A 17525-nucleotide genomic window follows, 5' to 3' on the forward strand; every position below is an offset into this window, starting at 1 on the left:
CCAAGTATTTTTGGAGGTTAGGATAAAAGAACATATGTCAAGTTGCTTCCTGATGCAGCCTCTGAGATGCTTAAGCTGACAGAGAGAAAAAGGTCAAAAATGGACCTTGACTCTTCGTGATGTGCTCTAATATTATTGGTGGGAATTTCATTGAGGTTTGGCACTCCAGACGTGCAAGAGAGACATGGGAGGGTATATGGGGTCACAAACAGTTTCTCCCTACCTGGTGATGGGTTACAGAGGTGGCTTAACTCTCAAGCTAACACCCCATCTCACTTGTCAGCCTTTACCAAAGCCGTGAGAAGAATTTACATGGCCAAACACTGCATCACCACAGAAGTCTGGATGGGGACTTGGTATCACCTCCCTTGATAAAGGCCTTCCTGGGCACATGCAGGGGATTCTGCTGGGATACTGAGAATGGTCAGGCTAAATGGCAGGTCCCTGCAAGGTTAGGCAGTCACATTGCTGTTTGCAGTTCGCTGGGTTTCATTTAGCCGATTTAGGCTGGATTTAAACTGACCCAGTCCCATCCATGGTCATTATGGGTTTCAAGGGGTATACTCCTCAATCTGTACAAAATGTACGGGACAGGCATGGCTAATGATTTCACAAGCCCTCAGGTGCTCATGAATATCAATGCAATAATAAAATAAAACAAACAAAAATCTAGATAATTCCCACCAGGTTATACAAAATTTACACTTTCATTTTCACATGGCTAAGATTTGTGATAAGATTTTGGGATTGTTTGAACTTCTGACTCAAAGTGAAACTCATGGGTGAACAAGCATGGTTCATAACTAATTGAAGAGAAAGTTCATGCAGCATCCTGGGAAGGAGAACTGCCAGGTTTCACACTTCCCCATATTGAGCACAAAAAAAGAAACACAGTGAAGAAGCTTATAAAAGTAGAATTATCAGATTACAGGATGGAAAAAGTGTTCCTCAGACCCTGGTTCATGAACCTTTTGACAAACGTGCTTAGAGGTGTAAGTCTGAAATGCAAGCACAAATCAGTACATTTTTTCATTATTCCTGTCATCATCTTGCCAAATTTCCTGACAGCTTGGAAGAGACCTCCACTTTTGTCTGGCCCAAGCATTCTCACCCTGGGGATTACAAGCAGTTGGCAGATGACTCTCATCACCTTGCCTCCTCTCAAGATAAACCTCCACAGGATAAATCCTGCAGTAGCAGGTGGGAGCTTTTTCGATTAGCTCATCCACCAGAGAAATCACACACAGACCCTGAAGGTCTGTCTCATAAATAGAGAGGGAAATGCAGCCATAAACATCACACAAGGCAGGAGGGAATACCAAATTCACCAAGCTGAAAACAGAAGTGGGGTGAAGACACCTTTATCCATCCCTTTCCTTTTCAACCCAGCACCTCTAAGAATCTGACCCCTCTCCAACTCTTCACCTCTGATCATTCATGCTGAGAGATCTACCATGCCCAACTACTCTGCACAGGTGTATATCTCCAGAGCAGAAGTATATTAACATCAGCTGAAATGAGTGCCCCAGATGTTCATCCTATGTGGCTGCTTAAATGGGGGGATGGGGGGGGGGGGGGTGCATGTTCAACACAGGATCAAGGAGACTACCTGGGCACTATAACCTTTACTCGTCCCCATGTGAATATGCTGCACCTTTGAGTGCAGCCTTTAGCACACTAAACCTCATTCTCAAGAGCATCAGAGTTCCTTTAAGGATATCTGCATCTTGCAAGTATTTTAGCATTTTTTATGAGTCCCTGCTCCCCATCTCTAATAGGGGTTATTAACACTCTTCTCATTTACTGGGATGCTGGGGGAATAAATATTTATGAAAGATATTGTAATGGTGAGATCCCACAGGATGCAGGGTCCACATTAAGTACCATAAATATACTTCAGATCTATTGTGCAAGATAAAGGAGGTTTTAGTTTCTATTATGTCTAGCCTAGCATGGGGAGTCAAAGCCTGTTTAGCCCTCAGTGTTCTACAGTACCTTGTGAGATCAGGCAATTATTATTTATTTATAAGTGAGGTTTCTGGAAATGCCACAAAGCCAAAACTTGTCATGATCTTTCATTCACTCCTACTTCCAATCTCTGGCAAAAGGAGGAAGTTTAGAGGAGTAGAAAAGTATACAACCAAATGTAACTGTGTGTCTATTAAAAGACTTTTTTGGGCACAGGCATGGAGGGAATGGTTGGGGCAAGGTTTTGATTTCACCCTTGCTGGCTCCCACGCCCCTAATTAGGATTGAGCTCTTTGTAGGTAAATAACATTTAAGTGGAACTATTTCTGACCACTGGGGTCCTGCACTCCGCTGTGCAGTGCCCTTTCATTAGGAATTAGCCGGCCTGATGCTGAATAAACACATTGTGTGTGTTGCAAGAGCTCTGATGTGGTCTCTGTTAATTACTCTCTTTAACCTATTGCAGTGATGTGCTGCTTAACCACACACACCACAGGACTGCTTGGGAAGGGGAAGATTATGGTGGATGCACAGAGAAATTCTTAAAGGCAGAGACAGCATAAAGACATGCTATGAAGTCTGTTTGAACTGGTGTCAGATACGATAATGAGTGGGTAGGAATAATAATAAATGTGTAGCGCTTCAGGAATACTTCACATTCACTAAGTGCTGTGCCAACATCAGGCAATTAATTATACAACCAGGACCTTCTCTCTCACCAACACCCTCTTGACACCACCAAAGACACCAGCCTGGCTTGCTCATTTGCTCTTTTTTCGGCACTGCCCTTGGCGGTGAATTGTACTTGGAACCTCTCTCTCCCCTTCACCCTCAAATTACACTCCTGTTCATGACAACCTTTTCAAAGGGTGTCTAGATGCATACTTAATGCTTTATTGCTGAGCTTTCCTCAGAAGTGCCTAAGGGTTTACATCATTGGAACAATAAATTTAAGTTCAACATCCTCCTCTCCTTTAGGTCCCTTTTCTGGACCTCCATCTTCTGGAAGATTCACAGGGAGCCTGCCAACTGCCACCAATGAAGTGTGTCCTCACTGATCCAGGGATAGCTGTGCATTAGCAATCACTGTCCTATATTCATCACCAGACATGTTAATGTAAGTCTTCACTTAGCTTTAAGTATGTTAGGCTTATAATTATGGAATTTGTTTTGTCTTATCTCTGCTCTGCTCGAGCATGTGAATGATCTGAACCTCTGAAAATTGGATCACTTTGACCTTCACTCAGATAGGAAAAGTAAGCAGAAACCTATGGTTTTTTGTTGGTTTTTTTTTTTTTTTTTTTTTTGACATTAGTGACAGTAGTCCAGTAAAACAAATACCCTGTTGTCTTTGGTCTTCATTGGGTATCTCCAGACATGCAGTTATACTGTAATTATATCAACACCAAATCCTCTCAACTGAACAGGTCCCAACTGCAGATGTCTTTGTTTAAGCACTCAGTAACCTTTCTGCATCTCATTTCCCACATTGATAAATTAGGCATTACTATTATCACTATTAATTATTAATACAACTATTAATATGTGCAAAGCCCCAAGGCTTCCAGATGAAAGGTGCTGGATAATTGCAAGGTGCTCTCCACACAGCCCTGGGCTGTTAGCAACCAACTCAAATGAAAAGAGGTTATCACATACACAGACTTAAGGAGATTGGGCTGATCAAGTAAAGCATTGCCATGGTTTAATGGTCTTCTGCTGCTACAGAAATTCTGAAACATTAATCTCCAATTAATATCATAAAGGATCTGAGGCTTTCCTCTTCAAAGAAGAAGGCATTCACCTTGTCACAAACATCATTTGACAGCTGTGATGCCCTGTTATGCCAAATCACTCCGTAAAATTGAATACAAATTATGTCTGAGATACCAAGAGCAGGCCCCAATTCAACCTCACAGTAAGATTATAGGTTATTTATAGTCAGTGGAGAGAGATGAACATTCCTAAAGGGCAAGTTATCTCACACCTAGGATGACTTACCCTCTGCAGGTACCTAAATTCCCTGGGCTTTCTTCACATAGTGTTTTCCAGACTCCTCAAGCACCTAGCTCTGAACCATCCAAGTCTAGGTGCTTAAAGAAAGCATATTAGTTATGCGCTCACAGTAGGGTGGGATAATCATAGAATGGCTCAGGTTGGAAGGGACCTCAAAGATCACCTAGTTTCAAGCCTCCTGCCATAGGCAGGGATGCCACCCACTACACCAGGTTGCTCAGGGCCTCATCTAACCTGGCCTTGAACACCTCCAGGGATGGGGCATCCACAACCTCTCTGAGTAACCTGTTCCAGTGCCTCACCACGCTCTGAGTGAAGAATTTCCTCCTAATCTAAATCTCCCCTCTTTTAGTTTAAAACTGTTCCCCTTTGTCCTGTCATTATCTGATTGAGCAAAAAGTCGCTCTCCATCTATTTTATAAGCCCCCTTTAAGTACTGAAAAGCTGCAATGAGGTCACCCCTGAGACTTCTCTTCTTCAGGCTGAACATCACCAACCTTTCTTCGTAGGAGAGGTGCTCCAGCCTCTTAATCACCTTTGTGGCCCTCCTCTGGGCCCACTCGAACAGCCCCACACCCTTCTTGGGCTGGGGGCCCCAGACCTGGATGCAACACTCCGGGTGGGGCCTCACAAGGGCAGACCAGAGGGGAACAATCACCTCCCTCCCCTGCTGGCCACCCCTCTGTTGGTGCAGCCCAGGACGCAGTTGGCCTTCTAGGCTGCAAGCACACACTGCTGGCTCATGTTGAGCTTTTTGTGCACCAGAACTCCTGAGTCCTTCTCTGCAGGGCTGCTCTCAATGAGTTCAGTCTGTTCTCCTGTCTGGGATTGCCCTGGCCCAGGTGCAGCACCTTGCACTTTGACTTGTTGAACCTCATTAGGTTCACGTGGGCCCACTTCTCAAGCTTTTTCAGGTCCCTTTGGATGGCATCTCTTCCTTCTGGTGTATCAACTGCACCACTCAGCTTGTTGTCATCTGCAAATTTGCTGAGGGTGCACTCAATCCCACTGTCTATGTCATTGATAAAGATATTATAAAGTACTGGTCCCAAGACAGATACCTGAGGCAAACCACTCATCACTGGCCTCCACCTGGACATAGTCATTGACCACCACACTCTGAGTATGACCTTCAAGCCAACTCCTTATCCACTGAATGGTCCACCCATCCAATCCATATCTTACCAATTCGGAGACCAGATGTCAGTTGGGACCGTGTCAAAAGCCTTACGGAAGTCCAGGTAGATGACATCGGTATTCCCTTGTCAACTGATGCAGTCACCCTATCATGGAAGGTCACCAGATTGGTCAGGCATGATTTACCCTTGGTGAAGCTATGCTGGCTGTCTCGGATCACCTCTTTGTCTTGCAAGTGCCTTGACATTACTTCCGCAAGGATCTTTTCCATGATCTTGCCAGGCACAGAGGTGAGGCTCACAGGTCTGTAGTTCCCTGGGTCCTCCTTTCTACCTTTTTTTTTTTTTTAATGGGAGTGATGTTTCCCTTTTTTCTGTCAGCAGGGACTTCACCTGACTACCAGGACTTTTCAAATATGATGGAGAGAGGCTTGGCAATTACATCAGCCAATTCCTTCAAGACCCTGGGATGCATGGCATCAGGGCCCATAGATTTGTACCTGTTTAATTACATCAGGTGGACTCAAACCTGCCCTTCACTTACAGTGAGACGGACTTTGGTCCCCCAGCCTCCATCTGTGGGTTCAGGGAATTGAAAGACTTGTGAAGCCTGACTGGCAGTGAAGACTGAGGCAAAGAAGTTGTTGAGTACCTCAGCCTTCTCCATGTCTGTCGTCACCAGTTCATCCTTCTCATCCATCAGAGGGGGGTACACTGTCCTTGGCCTTTCTTTTCTGAGCAATGTACCTATAAATCCAGCAACCAGACCCCAATCTGTAATGTGTACTGTGGGACTGTAATGTGTAATGTCTACTGTGGGAAGACAACTTGCAGGAGATACCACTGCAGGTTGCCAGTGGGAGCAGCATCAGGTTCTCTTATGGCAGTGTTTAGTAGTTGATGCCAGCCAGTTGCAACACAATAACTGTGATCTGTACTACAAGATATAAACCTGCTCTCAGGACTTTCCCACCACTTTCCTACTGTGGTGGGCTAACCTTGGGTAAGGTCCAAACTCCCACTCAGCTGTTCTCTCAATCCTCTTCCCCTGCTGCCCAAGGTGAAGATAAGATTGAAAAACTCTTGGGTCAAGAAAAAGACAGGACAATACTTACCAACTACTGTCATGGGCAAAGCAGTATCCACTTGGGGAAAATTAATTTAATTCATAGACAGTTAAAATAGATCAATGTAGCGAGAAAGAAAGGTGTAAAATTAAAACACTACATTCTCCTCCCCACTCTTCCCCAGGCCCAGCTTCACCCCCTCACTCCTGTCCCCTCTCCCCCAGCAGCACAGTGGTGGACGGGATGGGATGGGATGGGATGGGACGGGATGGGATGGGATGGGATGGGATGGGACGGGATGGGATGGGATGGGATGGGACGGGATGGGATGGGATGGGATGGGATGGGATGGGATGGGATGGGATGGGATGGGATGGGATGGGATGGGATGGGATGGGACGGGATGGGACGGGATGGGATGGGACGGGACGGGTGCTGCGCTCAGCCCCTCCAGCCCCTCTTGGCCATCCCTTCCTCCTGCTCCAGCGGGCGCCCTGCCCCAGGCTGCAGCCCTTCAGGATCACCCTGCTCCCACAGGGGCTCCCCACAGCCGCAGCTCCCTCAGGAAATGTCCCCATCCTGCAGCGTGGGCCCTCCCCGGGCTGCAGGGTGGAGATCTGCTCCAGCGGGGGCTCTGCAGGGCTGCGGGGGAATCCCTGCTGCCTGTGGGCCTGGAGCCCCTCCTGCCCTCCTCCTCCTGGGGCCTGGGCCCTCTGCTGCTTCTCCCTCGCCCTGGGCCTCCTCCTCAGCCTGTGCCCGCTCTCACCGCACCTCGCCCCAAGCTGCTGTGCACATACACTGTGTACTTTGTATGGCACATATAAGTCACTTCATCTCGGTATCTGTTCCCACTCTGCTCTTACTACAGCATGATGACCTAGACGATCCTCAAGGGTCTCTTCCAACCCAAACCATTCTGTGATTCTATGATACCAAAAAACACTTTTCAGGCTCCTTGAAGGAAGTGATTGCAAGGAAAGAAAGCTTTGCAAAGAGATTGAAACACTCTGGTTAGGCTCTGCATTCTGTAACAAATGGCTTGTGCTAACCTTGCAAGTAGAATTTGAAGGCTCCATGCATGCCTTTCTGCTTTTCAGGCTGGTGGAGCTAATTGATTGCCTATAGCTCTACCCTAGAAAGCCAGGCAACCAGAACCATCAAGGACTCTTCTGCCTAAATGAATTAAGTAAATGAATTAAGCAATCAGACACAAAGGAGTGGGTGTGCAGCAATTGCCTATCATTTGAAATGCAAGGCACAAGTAATTGATTGTGCAGTTATCGTACCACACGACATACAAACACATCCTCTGCTCTTGTTTATATCTTTCCAATGTGGGAAAATATAATTGCAAGATACAGATAATAATTTGTCTAACCCTGTGCGGTAGCAACATCAATAGTCATTATTCTATACTCTTCCTTCAAAATATGCTGGGTATTTCAATATAGAAATAGAAAAGCAATTCCTTGCCTGAAGGGATGGCAGTGTGTGCTGGATTCTGCCCCACTGAAATAACACCTAGATCCATCATTGGGGTTTAATGTAGGCAAAACAGCCAGATTTAAAAAAATAAAATAAAATTAAAAAAAAAAAAAAAGAGCATAGAAGTGAATACAAGACAAGAAGACAAGTAGAAAAGTAGAAAGAGTACTTGGTTATTCTCTGTATGCTACCTGGTTGTTTTTATAGTCTACGTCTTAAATATATTGATGCTGGCAGGTGAGGAAGCACAGCAAAGCAAAAAAGAGGTGACAATTATGGTTGTGGCAACTTGACCAGTGGGATTTGATGACTGGCATTATTGACAGAGGAGATTGCAAAGGTCCCCATGGAAAGAGACAATGGAATACAATGAATAAATAAGACATGCTGAGAAAAAGTTATGAGGCTATATATCTTGGTTTATGTACAAGAGCATCCAATCCAGCTCTTCTTAGAAGCTTTCCACTAGCTTTATGGAAGCTAGATGGAGACAAGGATATCTGTACAGAGGTCAAGTTCTTTCTCATGTATCATTTTTGTTTAAAATGGTTTCTTTCTGGAAAACAGTAGCTTAGGTTTCCAGTAAACAGGAACAGAATTCTCTGAAAACACAGAAACACTGCTTCATTGTGTAGTTTCACACACACACACACAAAAAGGAGCACTAGATAAGGAATGAAATCGTGTCAATTTGCACATAAAGCCAGCATTTTGAAGGACAGAATTCACTTACTTATATGCCATCAAACCATCCTCTTACTCTTATATTCCCTCAGGTGAAAATAATGAGGAAAGATTGAACAAACACCCAAGCAGCTCTGCTCACGTTTTTGTCAATAACATCTTTGGATTTTGGTTTCTCCTATCCAAATGCCTTTTCATTTTCATTACCATAAGTACTATACTAATGCCTAAAGCTCAGTGTAAAACTAGGGCTCATTTCTGAGACCCAAGAAAACGTCCAACCACCTAAACTTAAAGCATGAATAGAAAAGGTAGACAAAAACAAAGAAGAAAAAGATTATTTTTACTCTACACAATTAATGTATTTATGCCCAATAATAGATTCATATATGATAAAGGATGGAGGAGTAGGTGGGGAACTGGACACTGTTCAGGGAAGCTCTTCCATTTCAGTCACGGTATTTTCTTTCTTCTACCTACCCGTTGTCAGTAACTCAGTGTGTTGGCACACAGCCATTGAAAATAACAAGGGGAAATGACCTGGCCAATATGGCAGAGAACCTAGATGCAAGTTTTGTTTGTTTGGGAGGGAACAGGACAGTACATATGCGTAGGACAAAATACATTTGTGCTTCACGGGCCTTGTCTAGACAGGTGGGATGGGAGGGATTTGATGGGAGCAATTTGATTTTAGATAGGAAACATCCAAGTCCTTATGTGAAGGTTGAGAACTTCAGCTCAAAGACTTCAGGAGCCTGGGGCTTAGGTTTGGTTATGGATTTCCTTCATTTGCATTTTTTAAAACTCTTTGATATTTGTCCAAACTTAAAAACTCAAACATCCTTGGCTTTGCTGAGTTTTCTTATGTATGTATGTATGTGTTTGTGCTCACATATAGCTGTGTGACTTGTTATCTCAAAGATGCAAATGCCTGTGGGATAGGGAGGTCTGTGCCACAGCTGATGATCCAGCATGGTTTGTCATCCACCACCAGGAGACAGGCTGGGATGAGAATGGAGCTGTTCTTTTTTTCCACGTTAGAAGGAACTGCCCTGACCTCAGGCTAAAACAGAAAGAAAAATCATCCCTGAGATGAGCAGAGGAACTGAGTTTTCAAGCCCATTTTAAGGGCTACATTTGTGCCCACTTTGCCAAAATCAGAGGTAAATCATTGCAGTGTCCTGTCTCCCATAAATACACACACACTGATAACATAGGGTGGCCTGCAGCCAGTTCAGCCTGCACAGTTGGAACCTTTGTTTTCAGGGTTCAGTTGAAAGGGGAGTAAATATTTGCAAAAGAACATTTTCCTAACAGGAATGCTCTCAAAAGTACATTTTCTGGAAAACAGCTCTGCCATCATCCTCTTTTATTGTAGAGTCCTGCAAGCCCAGGGCCCACAGACAGAGAAATAAATCAAGTGCTCTGAACCTGCATGTTCAGCCCTTACTGCAAACTCGTGTAAGAGCTGCTCAACTGGGAGAGCACTGATAAGGTGACCTGACTTCACAGAATTTTGAAGAACTGTCCTTTGAACTTTGAAAGCCTCATTTGTAAAAGATAAGATTTACGGCCCTAAGGAAGGCAGGAAAGAGTGGACAAATTGTTGTCACCCAGGGAAGCCTTCCTGATAATTTTCCTTTCCACTTCCAAGAACAGAGCATTTTAGAAACACCAGTGGACAATAACCCCTTTGCTGAGTCTACCTGACTTTGATTTCAGTCAATTTGACATTTTAGGCTTTACTTAAGTAACTTTGATGTACCTTTAAAGATTAAATCCTGATAATGAAAGAACATGTGCACTTCAGATGATTTGTATTTGTGTAGATGCTTAAAAAAAAAGTGGGGGGGAACAAGAAAAAAACATCCACACATTTTAAAAACCAACTTTGTCATTTGCTAGACGTAAACATTATTAATATTTTGTCAATATTCATATTTCACTTGCAGCCCCTGCAGAGATAGGGCCATTCTGTGAGACGCAGTGTTTATTAATAAAAGATAGTCCATCCCGGATTCATCTGCCTTACAAGAGACGTTTAATTGAGATGTTTCATTTAGGACTAAAGTCACTAGAGGCTTCTTCTATAATCAATGGGGCACTATGTGGGGTGATTCGGACATTTGTCAGCCAGAGTTGCTGTGTGGAAAAGCTTCTCTTTCTTGTCAATACATAAATATCTTAGGCACCTGAAGGGCTGAAAGATAGGTAAGATAAATCTGGGCCTCCCTTCTCTCAGAATGTATGGTTAAAAAAAAAACGGTGGGGGGGTGGGGAGGAGCAGGAGGCAGAAAATGTTAAACTTCCTCCCTACAAAAAGAATATGAGGTACAGAGCTTAGGTGACCTACTCAAGGCCAGAAAGCAGGAAACAGATCCAGGTATTGATCATAATTCTTTGAAAGCAGCATCTTAGTTATAAAAAACATCTTACACCTCTGGCAGTGGCCTCAGGATTTTTCCTAACATGAATAAAAATGCTAGAGCTGGAAAATGGTTCCACAAGTAAGTGTTCACTCAATTTATTTCTTTCTTAAAAATGTTGAAAATTATTATATTTTTTTTTAATCTCTTTAATACCTGTTAAATTTCCTTTGAAAGTTCTTAGGAACATTATTTTACTTTTTTTTTCTTCCCAGAGGCTCTCAAATATATTATCACACAAAGGCTAATGTAGCTTTGCTGAAATCTGTTTCTCATCTTCTGTATGTGACAGTTTTGGCCATATGCACAAAGAAGGAAGACTCCCAAAACCAGTCATGTCTCTGGAACAACTGGTGTTGCGTGGCTTATCCCTGCCCTAAACATGACAAAAAGCAAAAATCTTCAAAATTTCCATTACTGATTTCCTTAAACAAATATTTCATATTAATTTATTGAAATTTTGAACTAAAAAGTTATGTTTCAAAGAACAGAAACATTTTATTCAGATAATAACTATTTGGGGTACATCTACATTTTTTCCTAACTATTAAAAGTTTCTTAAAACAACTCAATATCACAAAGTTTTACTTCTGACTTATTTTTTACAAAGGGTAGATACACACAAATAGAAGGATGATTACAGCAGATCAGAGCAAAGGTCTGTCTGATTCAGTATGCAGTCCCTGACAGTGTCAATTTTTCATTTAAAAATGCCAACTACATTGAACAAGAGAACAGAACGGCCAGAGACACAGTTGGCACAGTCTATGCACAACAAATGGATTCAAATATTCATGCATAAAATATGCAACAATCAGTTCCAAAGTTGTAAACAAATACACAGAAAAAAAAAATAGATGGAATAAAATTAATGAAATAAGTTATTTGCTATAAATACTTTGGCTATTTCTTATGGATGTAATTTCTGCCTCAAAGAGAAAACAAAATTATGAACTATATTTATACAACAGAATCTACTTCAGCATTTGACAATAAAAGTTTAAAATTGTATCATGATAGGAAGAACTCCACAGCTTAGCAAAAAAAAAAAAAAAAGCAAACTGTGGAGTTTGGAAACGATTTTGCTGGAGCACACTATCTAGTTTTGTTGCTCACAGTTCAGATAATAAATGTAAAGAAAATGTATGGAGGGTAAAGAGAAGAGCCACCAAAATTCTGTGAAAGTCACAGAAAATGCACTGCTGTGAGGTGCTGAAAGCTTGCCTAGCTGCTTGCTCAGACAGAAGATGAGCTTTGAAAGACCTGACAGGGAAATTTAACCATTGGGAGGCACTCCTAAGTGAAAAGACAGACTAGCTCTTTCTTGGTTTCTTATAGTCAATGCATGCTTTAGCTAAATAAAAAATAGTGAAGTCAGTGCAGAGTTGTGCAATATGGGAAGCCAAGCCAGATGTCACTAATTTGTGACAGTCACTAATAATGTGAGCAGGATAGTTGTTTGCTCAATAAAAATAGTTTAAACAGGCTTCTCCTTGCTGATCAAGAAAACTGGGTATTCAGCATTCAGGCTGCCTAGAATCATGACAGAAAGAGCATTCCATGTGGACAAGCCCATTATTTTTGCATAGGAGAAGGCTTGTTACAGATTTACACTGGAGAAACAAGAGTGCTGTACTGGACTTCCTTCTGCTCTTAAGTAGAACTTCAGCCATAGGTGAATTCACAGCAAACAGGCAGCTGATCACAGGGAACTTTGTTCTGTGTTGACATCAGAACTACTCTTTGTGCCAGTGACCTAGAGAGCAAAGAACTCCACAAGTGGCAAAACTGCCAGATCACTTCACCATAGTACCATTAGAAAAGGCCATGAGCACTCAGACCATTCACGTCTCCAATGATCTGTTTGTCCTTGGAAGGCCAAACATATAACTTGTCCAAATAAACACTGTCCTTTAAAAACAAAAACAAAGTCAAATGAAGCTACACAGTTCTCAGCAAAACTGTTCAGAAAAACATCCATTTCCTCAGTAGCTTTGGTGCTTCTTCTCATCTACTGTTCAGAGAGTACTTCCACCTGTCTGAGAGGGCTTACATTTCCCACCTCATGCATGGTGCACTCAGGACCATGGTTAATGGGGATCTTGGATAGCACTTTTATTCCAGACATACCTGTGGAAACAATCATATGTTGGGGAAAAAAAAAAAGTAATTAAAAATAAAATATTCTGTCCATTAGAAGGAGGAAAGAAGAAAATAAAGGAAATGTAGAAAAGGAATGGGTCACTGAATCACTGAATTAGGGAAAGAGAAGTCTGATTTCACTTTCCAGCTCCATTTCACGTTCAGAGATTTTTAGTACAAAGGAGAACATGACCAACTGAACTTACATAAAGGTCCCATCAAGTGAGGAATCACAACGAGCATAGAATTACTGCAGATTGGAACCTTCAAGAGAGATCTACAGGGAAAATGTGAGTTTTCTGGGAGCTCCACAAAGAAATCCTTAGCTTCTGAGGCTCTGAGGATGTCCTTCTTCAGGTATCTATCTATTCAGGTAGCTCTTTGAGTTTTCACAGTAAAAATTCAGGTTAGTTACCTAGAGGCTCTAGATGGTTCTAGGTCTAGTTGATGGCAGAGCAGCTGTCCTGAGGATCTAAATTTTGGACTTGGGCATTAAAATTAGAAGTTAAGAGACAACTAAGCTTTGTGGAGCTCTAGCTTCGTTAAAGGATGTAGCAATAAAGCATTAAAGAGCATCAGCCTTACATGCATATCATCTTACTGAATGCTCCTCCCATTCCACAACTTCATGACTAAAGCTGACAGTCAGTTCTCTTTTATTTCCCAATCTTTTTGAGTGTCTATTTTGACCAACTAGAACTGTTCATGAAGCTTCACCTCCTGTAGAGTATTGTCCTGAGGTCTTCTTATCTCCTTCTTTGCCTCTTTGCTTTCAGTATCCTTTCTACATTTTTTTTTTTTACTTCTCTCTGTAATTTTTTTTTATTTTTTATTTTTATTTTTTTCTAGATGTCAAAAGCAATTTAAGAAGCAACAAAAACTGAAGCTTCAAATGATTTTCCTTGCTGTAGTTGTACACTTTTTTTCTTGTACATGTTCACCTAACCTAGCAGGAAGCTATTCCTCAGATGGCACATACCTGAAATCATAGTGAAATCACCTTGCACAGGATGAGTAGAGCTGAATGAAACAGGTTTTTCTATTCTATGTGAAACACCAAAGTTCTGATACTTGTGGTTATTCTAAATTAAGATGGAAAACTGTAAAATTGTCAATATACATTGCAGAACAAAAAGGGATATTTAAAATATTAATGCCAAAAAGTCATGGTACTTCTTTTGGGGTATGTCCCACCACCTCTTCTTGCACAATCACAGAGTAGCACAACTTTGTCCTCCTCTGTGATCTGTCCAGATTTTACCTATTCATTTGCCACATCCATGGGTTCCCATGTTACTCAGCAACAACTTAGGCAGGCAGAAGATAGGATCCCACCATACCATGAAACCTTTATCTTGTCCTGTCCTACCTCTTTTTTTTCTTTCCTCCATCTTCTCTGTGTGTTCAACCCACAACTTTGAATTCTTCAGGTAGTCTGTTTTATAACTGACATGTAGGATGTTTGAAAAAAATAGAGCAAAGTTACCTATAAATGTAATAATGGCTTACAGAGCTAAAAAAGCTATGGAAATAATTCTGTTGATAATGGTTCATACAAACTTTCTTTCCTGGAGCAGAGTAGTGAAGGCTCTAAAACACTTATTCTCCCCAAATGCTGGGGTATTATATCAGCGTTACACGATTTTTGCTCTGCCAACTTCCTCTACCACAGCATTCCTTTTTAAGGAACAGGAAGTTTTTTTTTTTTTTAACATTTACATTAATTTCATTTAAATGTTTCATAACTCTTAACTCATAACTCTTCATAACTCTGTAGCAACAATCTTGGAGTTCACTGTGGCATGAAGCTTCCTGGAATTAGACCTCAACTTGCAAATTGCAATTATCTTAGGATCTCCACAGCTACATCCCATTTCTGCTAAGGGCAATAGCAGCTCTCCACCCTCTCCTCCATTATCTATCATCTCTGAAAGCCACTGTTAATAAAAGAAATAGCCATCTTAATCTCCTGCCAGTAGGCAGAGACCAAACGCGCTCTTAGTTTCTTTTCAGAAGAAATGTAACTTCTCTCACCTAAAGCAAGCCATCTGTAATGTGGGTGTCTACTTGTAGTGGGTTTATATGGCAAGGTTTTGGTAGCAGGGGGCTATAGGGGTGGCTTTTGTGAGAAGAATCCAGAAGCTGCCCCATGTTAGATAACGGCCCCACTGCTGGCCAGAGCCGAGCCAATAAGTGATGTTGTTTGAGCCTCTGTGAGAGCATATTTAAGAAAATCGGGGGAAAAAAACAAACAAACAAACAAACAAAAAACTGCTGCAGAACAGCATCTGGGAGAGTGAGAGGAGTGAGAAACAGCCTTGCAGGCGCCAAGGTCAGTGAAAGAGTGGGAAGAGGTGCTCCAGGCAGGCAGCAGCAGTTCCCCTGCGGCCTGTGAAGAGGCCCCTGGTGGAGCAGGCTGTCCCCCTGCAGCCCACGGGTCCCACACGGAGCAGATCTCCACGCTGCAGCCCGTGGAGGAGCCCCCGGTGGAGCAGGTGGATGTGGCCTGGAGGAGGCTGCGGCCCATGGAGAGCCCCCGCAGGAGCAGGCCCCGGGCCGGAGCTGCAGCCCGTGGAGAGGAGCCCACGCAGGAGCAGGGGGTCTGGGGGGAGCTGCCGCCCGTGGGGGACCCGTGCTGGAGCAGTTTGCTCCTGGGGGATGGACCCCGCGTGGAGCAGGGGTTAGAGAGAGACCGTGAAGGAGCGGCGGAGACGAAGTGTCAGGGACTGACCGCAGCCCCCATTACCTGTTCCTCTGCGCCACTTGGGGGGAGGAGGTGGAAGAGGGTGGATGGTGGGGGTAGGGGAAGGTGTTTTTAGTTTCTTTCCTTTGTTTCTCACTTCTCTAGATTGCTAGTAATAGGCAATAAATTTTATTAAGCCCCCTGCTCTGAGTCTTTTTTGCCCATCACAATAATTGTTGAGCAATTTCCCTGTCCTTATCTCAACCCTTGAGCCCTTTGTGTTGCATTTTCTCCCCCCATAATTTTCTCATCTTCTTACTTTTTTTTTTTTTTTTTTTTTTTTTTTTTTTTTGAGGAGGAGGAGGAGGAAGAGGAGGAGGAGGAGGAGCGGGAGGAGGAGGAAGAGAATGGTTGTGGTGGAGCTTGGCTGCCCACATTGGAATGAGTTATGTAAGCAGTTTTTCCTCACTGGTTTTGAAGAGAATTAATATGGCTATTTGAGACAGACTCTGTATGGGAAAAGTTTACAGTGAGACAATGTGGAGATGCTCAATACAAGATTTCCCTGCTTTTAACAATAATTATGAAGTCATAATAAAAAAGTTTTTCCGAACCCATGTTGGATTCAGAACATATTGGGTTGTTTTTTTACTGCTGTGACTGTAGATTTCAGTTATGTTATTTCAGAATTATAGGAACCTCCACAAAATCAGAGCCAAGTCTTATATTCCCTTACTGTATGCAATAGCTATTGACCAGTTTCATTAGTTTGGCCATTCCAAGGAGATTAAAGTTGACTACAGAAGTCAAAGCCCAGCAGGGATCACTGAGAATTTGCTACTAGGGTTAGAATAAAATAAAGAGTACATCACCAAAATGATAAACTACTCATGATGATTTGAATAAATTAAATACTTGGAGCTTTCAGTTTCCTTAATGTTTTGTAAATTAAACCACCTGATTTATGACTGAAAATACGTCAAGCCTGAAATTTACACTTTGAAAAATGCCATATTTAAATTATTCTAAAAAAAAAAATTTACATTACAATCAAGAATTGTTTAAGATGTGAGTTAAAAATTAGTGACCATAATATTGGATGGCACATTTTGAAGGATTACTGTGTCTCTATCTAAGGGAAATACTGATTAAAGTCAAAACCAAGATGTCTGTGAAATATGCTAAGTGAATCCCTCCCAGTACTCTGAGCAGCTAATGTCATGATTTTCTTGACAAATCTCTTTTTTGGGGATCTTTCTCCTCACTTCAAAAAAAAAGAAACAAATTGCATAACACCTGTTCATTCTAACAGTGAGGACATTCGTTATTCTCCATCATTTGCTTCCAGAGTTATGATTCTGTTGTCAGTAAAGATACTTTTAATATTAAAATCATTCTGAATTCCTACTTTTTTAGGGTATGAGGTATGAGATATGCAAGTATCTCTTGAAGAGTGAAACAAACGAAAATCAATTTCAGTCAAGAAGCGTTGGACTTGATGCTGCAAAACTTATCCTCCAAATTCAGTGAGCGTTTAGAACTCCATGCATAAGAGTCATTAACACCATTTCCAAAACAAATAATGATGCACATACATCATAGTTCCTTACCTGTAGCACACCAGTATGGCAGGGTGCGGGTGTTGTAATTAACAGGCATTATTAAAGCCAGCCTAAGAGGCAGTACACTCTACTACCACCCAGGACTGACCATCCAACAAATTCCAGAGACCTGAGTTCTAGCCTGAACTGTCCTGCTGATCTGTCAGCCTGACTGGCTCACTTCATCCTATTGTCGTCTTCCTAGTCTTCATTTCTTCAAACTGTGAATGTTATGGCAGGAAAAGGCTAGGAAAAATTCACCCAATTTATGGATTGATGATGGTCATATACTTTCTCTGAGAATGGGCAGGGAGCAGGCT

Source organism: Anser cygnoides, chromosome 2 (assembly GCF_040182565.1).
Source record: "Anser cygnoides isolate HZ-2024a breed goose chromosome 2, Taihu_goose_T2T_genome, whole genome shotgun sequence".
In the NCBI taxonomy this organism is placed as follows: domain Eukaryota; kingdom Metazoa; phylum Chordata; class Aves; order Anseriformes; family Anatidae; genus Anser; species Anser cygnoides.